General features: G+C 45.5%; 1 protein-coding gene across 1 annotated transcript in view; it reads right to left on the reverse strand.

The window, feature by feature from the left end:
- The window catches only part of CPVL (carboxypeptidase vitellogenic like), a 151193-nt gene extending 136626 nt beyond the window's left edge, over window positions 1-14567 (reverse strand). Inside the window, 1 exon segment of the mRNA XM_068238669.1 lies at window positions 14410-14567. The gene's annotated coding sequence lies outside the window, so the exon portion shown is untranslated.
- Window positions 14568-15184: the final 617 nt, after the last annotated feature.

Below are 15184 nucleotides of genomic sequence, written 5' to 3' on the forward strand. Positions count from 1 at the left end.
ATATATATATATATATTGTACAGCGCTGCGTAATATGTCGGTGCTATATAAATACTAAATAATAATAATAATAATAATAATAATAATAATAATAATAAATCGCCCCCTGATGGTCTGTTTGTGAAAAGGAATAGATTTCTCATGTAAAACGGGGTATCAGCTACTGACTGGGATAAAGTTCAATTTTTGGTCGGAGTTTCTCTTTAAGGCCCCTTATACCCTAACCACAGTGAGTCATGTTGCAGATCACCCCCCCCCCCCCCCCCCCCTCCCACCGCAGCTCGTTGCAGTAGCCATTAAAAGTATGGTGTGTGATTGATTTAAAAAAAAAAAAAAAAAAATAGATATGCAACTATTCAGTACATTTTTCTAGGGCTGTGGAGTCGGTACAAGAAAAAAAAAAAAAAAAACATCCAACTCCTATGTTTTAGAAACCACAGACTCCAGGTACACAAAATTGCTCCGACTCAGACTCCCTAAGGTGGCCACTAACGATCCAATTTCTAGTGATCAGATAATTCTAATTGGAAGAAAAATTGTTCGCTACAGCATCAACGAACCAAACTTTGCTTCCATTCTATCACAACCAACTAGAAAATCCAAGTTTTGGTTTGACCAAAATACAAATCAGACGACTATTTTTATAATCATTTGTAATCGATTGTGCCCATCGATGGAGATTTACAACCAATCCGATCAGAATTTCTGATCGCTAAAAAGATTTTTCGCTAGAAATTTCACAGTTAGTGGCCAGCCTTAAGCTGGCCACTAACGGTCCAATTTCTAGCGAAAAATCGTCGAGCAATCAGAAATTCTGATCGGATTGGTTGTAAATCTCCATCGATGGGCACAATCGATTATGAACGAGTGGAAAAAATGTCGCCCGAATGAATTTTCGTCAAACGAAAATTTGGATTTTCTTGGTGGTCGTGATAGATTGGAAGCAATGATTGGTTAGTTGATGGTGTAGTGAACGATTTTTCGTCCGATCAGAATTTCTGATCGCTCTAACGATTTTTCGCTAGAAATTGGACCGTTAGTGGCCAGCTTTAGTCTCATTTTTACAAAGGCTATGGATTTGGTACAAAAATCATCCGATTCCAACTCCTCAGTTTATTGAAACCATCGACTCCCAACTCCAGGTACCCAAAATTGCTCCGACTCCACAGCCCTGCATTTTGCTCTGGATTTTACTATTTATTTATTATTTATTTATTGTATTTATAAAGCGCCAACATATTACGCAGCGCTAAACATTAATTTAGGTTACAGACAATATTTAGGGGTGACATACAGCTATATGACAATACAGGAATACAAGAAAACCAGATCACACACACCATAGTATGAGTACCAGGTAATGCTTAGTCAGTCACTGGATGGAGCATGGAGATTAGGCAAGTTAGGTTTACTCAGATGCATAGCATGGGTTCACAGTAATGGAGGTGCAAGATCAGGTAGGACACAAAAGGAGGAGGACCCTGCCCAAAGGCTTACAATCTAGAGGGAGTGGTAAGGACACAAATGGTAGGGGACCAGAGTTCAGCTGTAGGTTTAGAGCACTTGTGAGGGGTAGTAGGCCAGAGTAAAAAGGTGAGTTTTGAGGGCTTTCTTGAAGATGTTGAAGGAGGGGGCTGCCCTAATGGGTGGAGGTAGGGAGTTCCATAGTGTTGGAGCAGCTCTTGAGAAGTCTTGGAGGCGTGCATGGGACTGGGTGATGCGGGGGGCGGTTAGGCGAAGTTCATTGGAAGAGCGGAGTGAGCGGCTAGGTGTGTACCTCTGAGTAAGATCGGAAATGTAGGTTGGACAGGTTTTGTGGACAGATTTGTAGGTCAGACACAGTATCTTGAATCTGATTCTAGACTGGATAGGAAGCCAGTGGAGGGATTCTAGGAGGGGATCTGCTGTGGTGGAGCGATGGGAGCAGTGGATAATTCTGGCTGCCGCATTCATGATGGACTGCAGTGGGGCTGTTCGGGTCATAGGGAGACCAGACAGCAGGGCATTGCAGTAGTCAAGGCGGGAAATTATGAGGGCATGGATGAGGAGTTTGGTGGTGGCAGAGGTCAGGAAAGGGCGAATCTTACAGATGTTACGAAGGTGGAAGTTGCAGGACTTTGTGAGGTTTTGGATGTGGGAAGTGAAGGAGAGTGTGGAGTCCAGGGTGACACCCAGACAGCGGGCTTGAGAGGTAGGGCGAATGGTAGTGTGGTTAACAGTGACATGCACATCTGGGAGGTTCGTGGATGGCCGGGGTGGGAAGATCATAAATTCTGTTTTGTGTAGATTTAGTTTTTTCAGATTTTACGACCTTTTATCCCAAAATTGTGGCAATATCAAAAATATGTATGTGGTACCTCGAAGACTGATCGAAACTTCCAAAAATTGGATCAGAAAAAAAAAAAAAAAAAAAAAAAAAAGGAAGAATAAAAAGAATTACAAATTGTATAGTGTGTGGCCACCTTTATTATTGCAGTGCGACCTTTTGTGTTAACCTCTGTTACAATGCACCGCCTCACTATGAACAGCGCTTTGCAATTCTTTGGGGGTGCTTTGCAGACTTAAATACATACATACAAAAAAAAAAAAAAAAAAAAAACACATAGCAGCACAAGCATAAAGTCACATTTGTTTTCAGTAGAAACAAGTCCTCAGGCGCAGATTGTCTGTTTACGCAAAGCTCCAATCAGCACATTACAAACTGAACACAAAAGAGTCCATTGGCTTAAAGAACATTTTAGAGGCCCTATGAGTAAGATTCTCATTAAATAATGTGGTAAAGAGTTTATCTGATGGCCATGAATACAAAAATGGGAACTTTGAATATTACCCATTTACAGTTTCCGCTTTGTCTCTCAGCTGATCTAAACAGCGATGCTGCAGGGGGCCTCCGCATTAACCACAGGAAGTTAGACAGATTGTGCACTAAGGATATTTGTGGGCAAGGTTTACAGACTCAGAACTTGTGTGCATTTTAGATTTTGCAGTCACTGTAACTTTGTAACTAGTACTCGTATACATAAACGGAAACCAGAAACTTAACACACACCAAGTTATACCCAGTAATCAGAACATACAATGAATAGAATTTGCATATTTAACAAAAATTAAAGTATTAGCATACTTGGTCTAGTGAGGTCAATGAGATACCGTATTTTTCGACTATAAACCTAGGTGCGTCTTTCGATCGATTTTAATCGATCTGGCAGGCTGGAAAATCTAGGTCGATCTGTTGAGATTGCTTATCATTTTGCATTGGCCCTAATGGAAATCTGATGGCAAAAAAATGCCATCAGATCGATTATCTATTGGAAATCTGTTCCTAGTAAAAAAATGTTCCTAAACAAATCAGATAGATCAAAATCTGATGATCTATCTGCTGCTAAGCTAACGAGTGTATGGCAACCTTAACTCTATCTGCTGCTGGCAACAGATCGATGGCGCATAGAGTTGCACTGGATCTAATGGTGCAATAATGCATTTAGAAATCTATTGGAAATCTTTTCCTAGTGTGTGGCACACATCAGATAGATTCCTGTCAGATTCGACTTGACAGGCATCTGCCAGAAATCTGATGGTCGAATCTGCTGCAAATTTAACAGTGTATGGCCACCTTTACACAGTCTTTTCACTGCCCATCAACTGCTCGTGGAAAAGGGCCCTTAATTACCTAACAGCTGGATTAATCAAGCAGGAAGGTAGAGAGAGACAATTATTAATCAGAAAGCCATTATTTCAACTATCGATCAGTGGCCAATTTCAATGGATTTGATCTGACAGGATGCAAGATCTAGGTCGATCTGTTGCTGGTAGCAGCTCCATGGCCCTTAAGCAGGCCATACACTGGCTCGATTCACGGCCGTTTCGACAGCAGATCCGATCCTGGGATCGGATCTGCTGCCAATCGCTTGCGCTAAACGCACCCGCCGATCCGATTTCCTCCCGAAATCGGATCGGTCCGTCGATCGCGCCGTGCGGGAAATTACCCTCGATCGCCCGGCGGTAGGAGCGCGTCGCTTGCGGCGTACGATTCAGGCCCGATCCGAGCATGTATACTTTACCTGAAGCTGGCTCCGGGGTCCTCTTCTCTTCGCTGCACCGCATTTCCGCATGTCCCAGTGTACGCTTATACTTCCTGTGTCACTCCGGTGACCAGGAAGTTGAAATAGAGGGCGCTCTATTTGAACTTCCTGGTCACGGAGTAACACAGGAAGCGCCGGGATGGAGCAAGAACAGCGGTGCGGTGCAGTGCTGAGAAGACGCCCGGGAGCCAGCCTCAGGTAATGTATACGGGGGGGGGGGGGGGGGGTTTGGGGGGGGACAGGCGGCAGGAGCAGCTGAACAGATTGTGATCGGTTTCAGGCTGAAATCTATTCACAATCTGTTTGCAGTAAAGGCAGCCATACGATCCCTATCTGATCAGATTCGATCAGATAGGGATCTGTCAGCTGGTCGATCTAATGGCACATCGACCAGTGTATGGCCACCTTTAGAGTTGTATTGGATGGTCCAATAATGCATCCATCTAAAGGTCCAATAATGCATTTAGATAGATTTTAGAATTAAATCTATTGGAAATCTATCAGAAATCTGTTCCTAGTGTGTGGCACGCAAGATAGATTCCTGTCAGATTCGACTTGACAGGAAGCTGACAGAAATCTATCTGATGGTCAAATCTACTGCAAATCTATAAGTGTATGGCCACCTTTAGATTTGCAGCAGATTCGACCATCAGATAGATTGCTGTCAGATACAATTTTAAAAACACGAAATCCAGGGTCACCTTGTGCTAGGACATTTAAACACTTGTAGATTTAATGGGGAGGTGCTGGAAGGGGTGTGGCAAACAAAACAGCAAAGTCAAACTGAGCTTCTGCACACTCATGCAAATCCTCATGCGAATCCACTTACAAAAATCATGCAGCAGTGGCGTAGCTAAGGAGATGTGGGCCCCGATGCAGGTTTTACAATGGGGCCCCCCCTCCAAGCACTCTATACATGACAATTGATACGGCGCACCAAAACCTGCCAATGGCAACTACAGTGTCAGAGGCGCAGGAAGGGGATGGGGAACAATCTGTTAATGATTACCACTATTCAAAGCATCTATAGAAGTGATTATTATGAGCACAGGACCAATAGAGAGCTAATATTGTGGTTGAGGGAGGGCCCTTCGGGGCCCCTCTGGCCCAAGGGCCCCGATGCGGTCGCTACCTCTGCACCCCCTATTGCTACGCCCCTGCAGCAATCAATGCTGTCCTTACAGCTAAGTTAAAAGCTGGAATCTTCGTTACAAGAATAGTCACATACACCGCGTAGAGGTAGCCCAGTGTCGTATGTGTCCTAACTCCGGCTCTGTAACATGCATAGCACAGACATGCATGCATTCAGCGCATCAAAACCTAACTAAGTGTTTTTTTACATTTTATTTGATCCTTTGTGGCTAGGATTTTATCTAGTGCTCTCCCTCTTCCCCTATTAGTGATCATAACACACAGCTTGCTGGTGTATTCACATGGCACATATGTAAGTACTAGCAGCTCCCTTGCAGGATTTGTTAGATGCACTATCTGTCCCAGGGAGGACGTTAAGGATATGTGCTCCTTTTCCTTAGGGTTCGTATAGACGTACAATAAAGATCGTTCGTTACGAATGATTCGTGACATTTACACGATATTCAAATTAGACCGAAAAGATCGTTCGTAATGAACGATTATGCACACACGTGAACGATATAAGTATAAAGTACTGAACGACGAACGATAAAAAAAATGCGTGCGCAAACGGGAGTGACGTTATGACAGGCAATAAGAACATGCGTACTACTCCACAGATAATCATTATTGGACGATCTTTGTACACACTGCAACAATTGAACGATTATCTTTCGAAAAAATCCGCCGGGTTGGATTGGTCGGATTGAACGATAACGGTCGTTATCATCCAAAAAAACGATCGTTGGAAAATTTGGAACGCACGATTATCGGTCCGATTGTCGTTATCGTTCGTTTTAGAACGATCGTTATCGTACGTGTGTACTCAGCTTTAGATTATGATGCGCTGAATACGTGCATGTTTGTGCTATGCAGGTTACAGGGCCAGAGTTAGGGCACATACAACACTGGGCTACCTCTATGCGGTGTTTGTGACTACGCAAGAGACTTTATTCTTGTAACGAAGATCCCAGCTTTCAACTTAGCTGTAGTGACAGCATTGATTGCTGCATGCTTTTTGTTAGTGGATTCACATGAGGATTTGCACGAGTGTGGGGAAGTTCATTTTGATGTTTTGCAGATTTCTGTCAGATGCTGACTGGAATCTGATGTGTGCCACACGCTTAGAACAGATTTCAGGATTAAATCTATTGCAAATCTATCTAAATGCATTAGATCCAATGCAACTCTATGGGCCATCTGCTAGCAGCAGATCGACCTAAATTTTCCATCCTGTCAGATAGATCAAATTGATAGAGATCGGCCGCAAATCGATTGATAGAATCGATTTCCGATTGATCAATTCCATAGAATTGATCAAGCGATGGCTGAAATCAACCAGTGTATGGGCTCCTTAAGACTTTCTGCTTGCTAGATATCGGAATTACCACAGCATACCTCCCGACCTTTTGAGATAAGAAAGAGGGACACTTAAAGAGGAACTCCGCTGAAAATGTAATCATAATATATATAAAAAAAAAAAAGTGCTTCATTTTTTCAATGTATAAATGATTTAGTAAGTGTGTACCCATTGTAAAAAAAATTCCTCTTCCTGATTTACATTCTGACATTTATCCCATAGTGACATTTTTACTGCTGGCAGGTGATGTCAGTGGAAGAAGATGCGGTTTGCATTTTTTGGCAGTTGGAAACAGCAGATTCCCACAATGCAACAAAACTCCCACAGTGTGATGGCAGAACCATGGTCCTGACACACTGTGGGAGGAGTTTCACCACAATATCAGCCATACAGAGCCCCCTGATGATCCATTTATGAAAAGGAAAAAAAGATTTCTCATGGGAGAGGGAGTATAAGCTACTGATTGGGATGAAGTTCAATCCTTAAGGCCCATACACACGTCGGATTTCCGCGGACGGGTCGTTTGCACGCCCCATCGTTCGCCCGCCAAATCGGGCGTGTGTACGCCGGGCGGATCGCTCAAACTCACCCTTATCAAGCGAACGACAGTCTGTGCACACGCCCGATTTAGCGGACGAATGACGGGGCGTGCAAACGACCCGTCGTTCGCGGAAATCTGATGTTTGTATGGACCTTTATGCTTCATACACACTTGAGATAAAAGTCTTTGGAAAATGAAAGATCACAGACCAATTTTACCCCATTCCATGTAGTATGAGAGCCAAATCTACACAGTATTCTATGGAGCTGAACTCCCCATCAGATAAAATCTTTGCAAGATGCTGCACACAAAGACTGTGTAGATTTGGCTCTCAAACTACATGGAAGGGGGTAAAATTGGTCTGTGACCTTTTATTTTCAAAAGACTATGGTCTGATGTGTGTATGCACCCATAGATTGAGCAGGGTGTCTGCAGAGTCTAGTAGACATCAATTCCAAAAGATCCTCTCTACAAATAAATGCCTACCTAATTAACAGAAATGTTAAAGTGAACCTGTAAGACAAAAAAAAAAAAAAAAGTATGAAAGCTAGATACTTGCCTTAGCAGAGGGAAGTCTCTGGACCAGGCTTTCTCAACCAGGGTTCCCTGGAACCCCAGGGTTCCTTGAGTACTCTGCAGGGGTTCCTGGGGGGGGGGGGGGAAGAGTATGATAGAGCACAATATAATAGGGGGTACTGTAAACAGAAGCACCAGTTTGGGGGTTAGAATAATAATGAGCACATTAAACTGGAGCATTCAGCCAGGGGTTACCGTTGTCTGGAACCCCCCCTTGAGACTCCTGTACCTTTAAAAAAAAAAAAATTCCCTAAAAATTGCTGAAGTGGGCAAGCTGGTAAATATACAGAGGCTTGCCTCCTGAAGGGTCTGTGGGAAAAACTCAGCTCTCTCACCATTGTAAAGCCTGCATGTAGACAACTACATGAGGTATTTCACAGGTTGAAAAGCTTTTGACAGTCTCTAAACTTCAGGAGGGCTGCCTGCAGCTTGTGAGAGGCTGGCAGAGACAGGAGACACATTGTAATGTGTCTCCTGTCCCTGCCAGCCTCTCCTGTCCCTGCAGGCAGCCCTCCTGAAGTTTAGGGACTGTCAAAAGCTTTTCAACCTGTGAAATACCTCATGTAGTTGTCTACATGCAGGCTTTACAATAGTGAGAGAGCTGAGTTTTTCCCACAGACCCTTCAGGAGGCAAGCCTCTGTATATTTACCAGCTTGCCCACTTCAGCAATTTTAGGGAATTTTTTTTTTAAAGGTAGCCTCTGTGTGATGTGGGACTGCAATACAGATACACTCTCTGCTCTATCTCAGTCTCTCCACTCCTCTCTCCCTCATTCACCCTTGTTTTCCCCCTTCCCCTAGTGCTGGCTGGATGTGTCCGTGCTGCCATGACTTGCACTTTTGTGACGAAAAGTGTGTCTTCTGATATGAACATTAAATGTGGAGATATATTTGCTGTCTATGCTGTGTTGTAAAGTTAGGGGTTAAAAGGCCCAGCACAACTGCAAGGATTTGTTTGTCTATTCATTGCTGAAGATACTATTTAGATGGCAGTTGGTATTGCTTTAGGCCTAGTGCACACCAGAGCGGTTCGGCTGCGTTTTGCGATCCGCTTGCGGCTGCGGATACGCTTGGGTAATGTATTTCAATAGGGTGGTGCACACCAGAGCGGTAGGCGTTTTGCAGAAATGCATACTCCCGGGCTGCTGCAGATTTTGGATTGCGGAGGCGTTTCTGCCTCAATGTTAAGTATAGGAAAAACGCAAACCGCTCTGAAAAACAGCACTTCAGAGCGGTTTTCCAGGTGTTTTTTGTTACAGTAGCTGTCCAGTAACAGCTTTACTGTAACAATACATGAAATCTACTACACCAAAAACGCTTCACAAAACCGCAAAATGAAACGCTACAGAAAAAGTAGTAAAAGCGTTTCAAAATCTGCTAGCATTTTGCGGATCTGCTAGCGGTTTTTGGTGTGCACCAGGCCTTAGTGCTCATTCACACTATGTGCGGTGAGTCATGACAGCCAGCAAGACACATAATGCCTGCAATGCAGGTAGCACAAAAGTCTATAGACTTTCAGGTTACCAGTCACACTACAGTTTGCGTTCCCGTGGGCTGCGTTGTAACTTAGCCGAGAACATCATAGCACACGACGTATGCATTGTCATGCTTTTTTATTTTTATAGAATGGAAGCTACCGACCTATGCGATTTAGCACATTGCAATGCATGTATGAAATTGCGTTCACAGGGGCGTTTCTAGGGTCCTTGGAGATCAGTGGCACCTGTGGGCACCAGGCGGGGAGGTACATGCGGCACGCGCAGCGGCAAAAAATGGGTGTGGCCATGCAGTGAGTGGGCGTGGCCATGGGTGGGGCCAAATGTACATGAACTTAGCAGCGGTGTAAGCTACGGATAACGGGCCTGCCCATCGAAATATTGGACGGAGCCCCCTGTCCTTTATTTCGATCATTTACAATCAGTATAGGCATAGATCAAAGATGTATACGCACATACAATTTTGATTGGTCAATCACTGACCCCCAATTTTCCACCCCCGTGCAGTAAGTGGGCCAACAGACAATGAATTTTATGAACAGAGCTAAAATTGGCTAATCAAAATTGTATGTGTGTACCAGGCTTTACAGCTAATACTGTACATACTGAAAGTAGCAGGGATCAGCATACAATACAGCTGGTTTACAATCAATAAAGGCACAGAGTAACACCTTACACTGTACACACTGGAGGTAAATCAGCACACAGTGCAAGCACTAGAGAACAGCGTATACTGTACATACTGTAGGCAGCAGAATTCAGCACACTGCAGCTAGCGTGCTAAAAATATGACGATCACGTTGTGCGGCGTGCTTATCGCGCCGCACCAAAAAATGTGTGGGCCATGGACCAGAATATAGGTGTGGTAACGGGTGGAGACAAATTTACATGAACCTAGCAATGGTGGGACATCAGATTAGGACAGTGGTGGCGAACCTTTTGGAGGCCGAGTGCCCAAACTGCAACCCAAAAGTCACTTACCGGTATCTATCGCAAAGTGGCAACAGCAATTTAAACTAAATACTGTACAAACGTTTTAACTCATACATGAACATTATGGAAAATCCAAGTTGAAAATAAACTGTGAAGATAAACAATTTCATCCATCCTACTCCTGAAAAATGTATTCAATTTTTTAGAACCTCTCAGTTTTATTTTCTGTTTTAAAACGCTAAAAAAGTAGGTTTAATGCTATTGTCTCATATGATAAGGATTCAGCTTTTCCCATAGTCTCGCAGTTAGCAATCATGTGACCCCCAACAAGACAAATTCAGCAATCATGAGGCCTCCAACAAATCATGAGGCCCCCAACAAGACAAATTCAGCAATCATGAGGCCCCCAACAAGACAAATTCAGCAATCATGAGGCCCCCAACAAATCATGAGGCCCCCAACAAGACAAATTCAGCAATCATGAGGCCCCCAACAAATCATAAGGCTCCCAACAAGACACATTCAGCAGTCATGAGGCACATAAATAGACAGCATTTCACATAAATAGGCAGAATGCCCCCTTAATATGGTAGCCCCCCAAGTTAGGTAGTGAGTGACAGGGACCCCCAGGTTAGCTAGTGAGTGACAGGCGCCTCCAGTTAGGTAGTGAGTGACAGGGACCCCGATAATGAGTGACAGGGAGCACCTTTAGGTAGTGAGTGACAGGGAGCCCCTTTAGGGAGTGAGTGACAGGGAGCCCCTTTAGGGAGTGAGTTAGTGACAGGTAGCCCCTTTAGGGAGTGAGTGAGTGACAGGGAGCCCCTTTAGGCAGTGAGTGACAGGGAGCCCCTTTAGGCAGTGAGTGACAGGGAGCCCCTTTAGGCAGTGAGTGAGTGACAGGGAGCCCCTTTAGGCAGTGAGTGACAGGGAGCCCCTTTAGGCAGTGAGTGAGTGACAGGGAGCCCCTTTAGGCAGTGAGTGAGTGACAGGGAGCCCCTTTAGGCAGTGAGTGAGTGACAGGGAGCCCCTTTAGGGAGTGAGTGCGTGCCAGGGAGCCCCTTTAGGGAGTGAGTGCGTGCCAGGGAGCCCCTTTAGGGAGTGAGTGCGTGCCAGGGAGCCCCTTTAGGGAGTGAGTGCGTGCCAGGGGAGCCCCTTTAGGGAGTGAGTGCGTGCCAGGGGAGCCCCTTTAGGGAGTGAGTGCGTGCCAGGGGAGCCCCTTTAGGGAGTTAGTGCGTGCCAGGGGAGCCCCTTTAGGGAGTGAGTGACAGGGAGCCCCTTTAGGGAGTGAGTGACAGGGAGCCCCTTTAGGGAGTGAGTTAGTGACAGGTAGCCCCTTTAGGGAGTGAGTGAGTGACAGGGAGCCCCTTTAGGCAGTGAGTGAGTGACAGGGAGCCCCTTTAGGCAGTGAGTGAGTGACAGGGAGCCCCTTTAGGCAGTGAGTGAGTGACAGGGAGCCCCTTTAGGCAGTGAGTGAGTGACAGGGAGCCCCTTTAGGCAGTGAGTGAGTGACAGGGAGCCCCTTTAGGCAGTGAGTGAGTGACAGGGAGCCCCTTTAGGCAGTGAGTGAGTGACAGGGAGCCCCTTTAGGGAGTGAGTGCGTGCCAGGGAGCCCCTTTAGGGAGTGAGTGCGTGCCAGGGAGCCCCTTTAGGGAGTGAGTGCGTGCCAGGGAACCCCTTTAGGGAGTGAGTGAGTGAGTGACAGGGAGGCCCCCCCCTCTAGCCGCCGCCGCTCCCCCCCTACCGCTCAGCAGACCTCAGGATCAGCGGCGACCCGACCAGATGTACGAGTGGGCGCTGGACGCACCCGCTCGATATGCGGAAGTGATGTCACTTCCGCATATCAGTGCGGGCGCTGGGTCCTAGCGCCCGCACGATTGGTCGCCGGCTCGCCGCCTGATCCTGAGGTCTGAGACTGTCAGTGACGCGGCGGCTGGAGGGAGCCGCTGAGTCTTGACAGAGGGGGCGGCCGGGCGGAGATCCGTGGCACCCCAGGAAAGATTGGGGGCACGTGCCCCCCTAAAACAGGGCTAGCGACGCCCCTGGCGTTCATGCATACGTTGCCTAGTGTGAATGAACCCTTTGTATCACTTTGAAAGTTTTGTAAAAACTGGGTACTAGCTGTTCCTTTTACAGAGGAACAGGTCTTTTAGTGCCAAATTCTTTTGTCTCTTTTCAAGCCTTGGAACTGATGTACTGATCTATATACTGACAATAAACTGTATGTACCCTTCTACTGGAATTTGTTTGTGAGACTTAAATTAATTTCTATCCTCTGAATTGATATGCAGCTTATTTACAAGATGATAATATTTAGTATTTATATAGCGCCGACATCTTCCGCAGATGCATATATCCCTCCATCATATGGCTATCGCTTGCGCTGTGTGGCATATTCCAATGAATTGTCCAAACTAAGTCTATCTACCGTTCCTCTCTCGGCGAGTTTTTCCTGCGCTGTCCCCCGCGCCGAAAAATAGGGGACCCGCACGCCGAAAAATGGGGGATCACTATGTCTATCATTCATAAAGGAGCTGTCGTAAGGAGAATCAATGCGGGAAAACACCGCTGCCGGTATTTTAGACTTCTGGGTGGGCATTCATAAAAATGTATCCATTTGCGGTAGCAGTGCGGAGATTCCCCGAACTAGGCAGGCGGAAGGGTTGCGGAGACACGGAAGCTGCCGAGTTGATACATTTCTCCGTGTTCCGCTCTGCTGCAGCTGCCTGGGAGGTCTGTGTGTCTCCATTCACTTACATTGGTATCGCCACATCAGAGTGAGCGGTACTTCCTGACCTCACACCGCTTGCGGTGATCTTTATGAATTAACATTTTGCTACATTTGTTCCGATAATTACCGCACAAGGCGGTGATTTATCACTCTGCTCGGTAGTGTCATTTTTTCATGCGGAAAGAGCCTTTATGAATGCTGACTTTGCCGAGTGTTCGGTAAAGTCAGCTGTTTTATGCATTTCCGCATGCGGAAATGCTTTATGAAGGATAGCCATTGTATGGGCGGAGCTAACATAATCATGTAGCAGCAAGGCATAAGAAAGCAGTGTTTACGCCATGATGTGGTCAGACGAGGTTTCGCATCATAGGTGTGCAGAAACTATGTGATGCTATTTAATAGTATACCGTAACCCCAAAGCAGCAAACTATGACCATTAAATAATAAATGCAGCAACAGTTACCACAGACACCAGAAAATAAACGCATTGTGGGCAACATGTCAGCACAAAATAAACGCACTGCGGGCAAACAGGTCAGCACAAAATAAACGCACTGCGGGCAAACAGGTCAGCACAAAATAAACGCACTGCGGGCAAACAGGTCAGCACAAAATAAACGCATTGTGGGCAACACCTGGGGGGGGGGGGGGAAGCATTTACTCACCTGGCAGAAGACTCCTCTGGTGCGCATCTCCCCCAGACGATCCTCCTGCAGTCTCCCGTGCTGACGGGCAGAGCAGGGCTACGGCAAGATGGCGCCCGAAGCCCTGTACTGGAGACACAAATCATCTCCAGTACAGAGCTTCGGCAGCCATCTAGCCGTAGCCCTGCTCGCCTGCCGATGTCGGAACACCAGAAGACAGTAAGGAGGCTGGAGCGGGGCTGCGGGCAATGAACTGGCACAGCGTCTATAGACGCCGCTGCCAGTTCATGCAATAAAGTGACCAGAGTCCCGAGGCCGGGACGTCCCGCTGCTAAAAACGGGACGTTTCCCGGGACCTCATGCAGCCTGGGACAGCGGACCCCGAATCCGGGACGCGTCCCGGGCAATCTGGGAAGTCTGGTCACCGTACTTTTATCCTTTTGGCGCCTGTATGATATTGAGTCCACCCTGGGTGGAGGGTTGAACCCCCTTTTCCTCATCTACAGAGAGCAACTTCTTATTCCCGAGTGGGGTCAGGAAAATCTCCCCACCTGCCTTTACAGTGGTTGCCTAATGGTAACCTTGGTTTTACTCTATCTAGTAACCATTTACCAGTACATATTACACTATTGGAGCTCTTGGTGTTCCCTGTTGTATTTAAAAAAAAAAAAAATAGCATTCAGGTCTAATTAGATTTGAAAGGTAATGCTGGCACTATATCAGAGGATTAAAGTGATACCCTTTGTATCAGAAATAGATATGCATAGTATGGTACAGTATTATGACATATAAAACAGCTTCTCTCACTAACATTACAAGTCAGTGACATGAACAGGAAGTGCTCTTCCACCAGCAGTGCTCGTGTCACGTGACACTGCCAAGGCAGACAGCAGCTGTCCTGTGTCTCTCGCCACTTACCTGCCGACGTGCAGACAGACTGTAGAGATAACACTACACAAAGCTGGCCATAAAGGAATACAACTAACTGGGTGTAGCTCTGTACTCTCGCTTCCCTAAATTAACAACAGGCCTGCCGGTGTCCCGCAGAGCCCTGCCTACCATGTGATTTCTAGCACGTGAACCTTATTCAGCATTGCTTAATTTGAATTTTGCAGTACACAAATGAACCAGCAGATGGTGGAGCGGATCTGTGTATGAGATCTGTTCAATTTGCAGGAAGTGGGGAATAAGCAAGGGAATTTTTTTTTTACATATGTGTGGCAATTTAAAAAGAAAAAGTAAATACATATATAATTCTAAATTTTAAATATATTACACAACATAAATATAAGTGTATAAATAAATATACGTAGTTAATATAGCATTATAATAATTGTAGTTATTTTAATTATTATTTTTAGCTTTAGGTGTGCCTGTTTGTTGAGTAACCTGAAGCATTTATCTTACAGATATTCACCTGGGTTGATTCATTTTCCACACTGTATGGTGGAGATTATACAGCAAAGTTAATCTGACATGAGATACTGCAGTTTGCCATGGAAGTCATAGATTTATTATTTTTTTTTAACTAGCATAACTTGCACATCATCACTCTGCTATAGAAAACTTAATTAAACTCTTATTTACATTCGTATATTCCGCCTCAGATTTCCTGTACTGTTCACCTCCTCAGAAGTGCAATATAGTGTGTTGCAAGTGTAAAAAAAACACACAAAAAAACAACAGACATAGG

The sequence above is a fragment of the Hyperolius riggenbachi genome, chromosome 5 (assembly GCF_040937935.1).
Source record: "Hyperolius riggenbachi isolate aHypRig1 chromosome 5, aHypRig1.pri, whole genome shotgun sequence".
NCBI lineage: Eukaryota > Metazoa > Chordata > Amphibia > Anura > Hyperoliidae > Hyperolius > Hyperolius riggenbachi.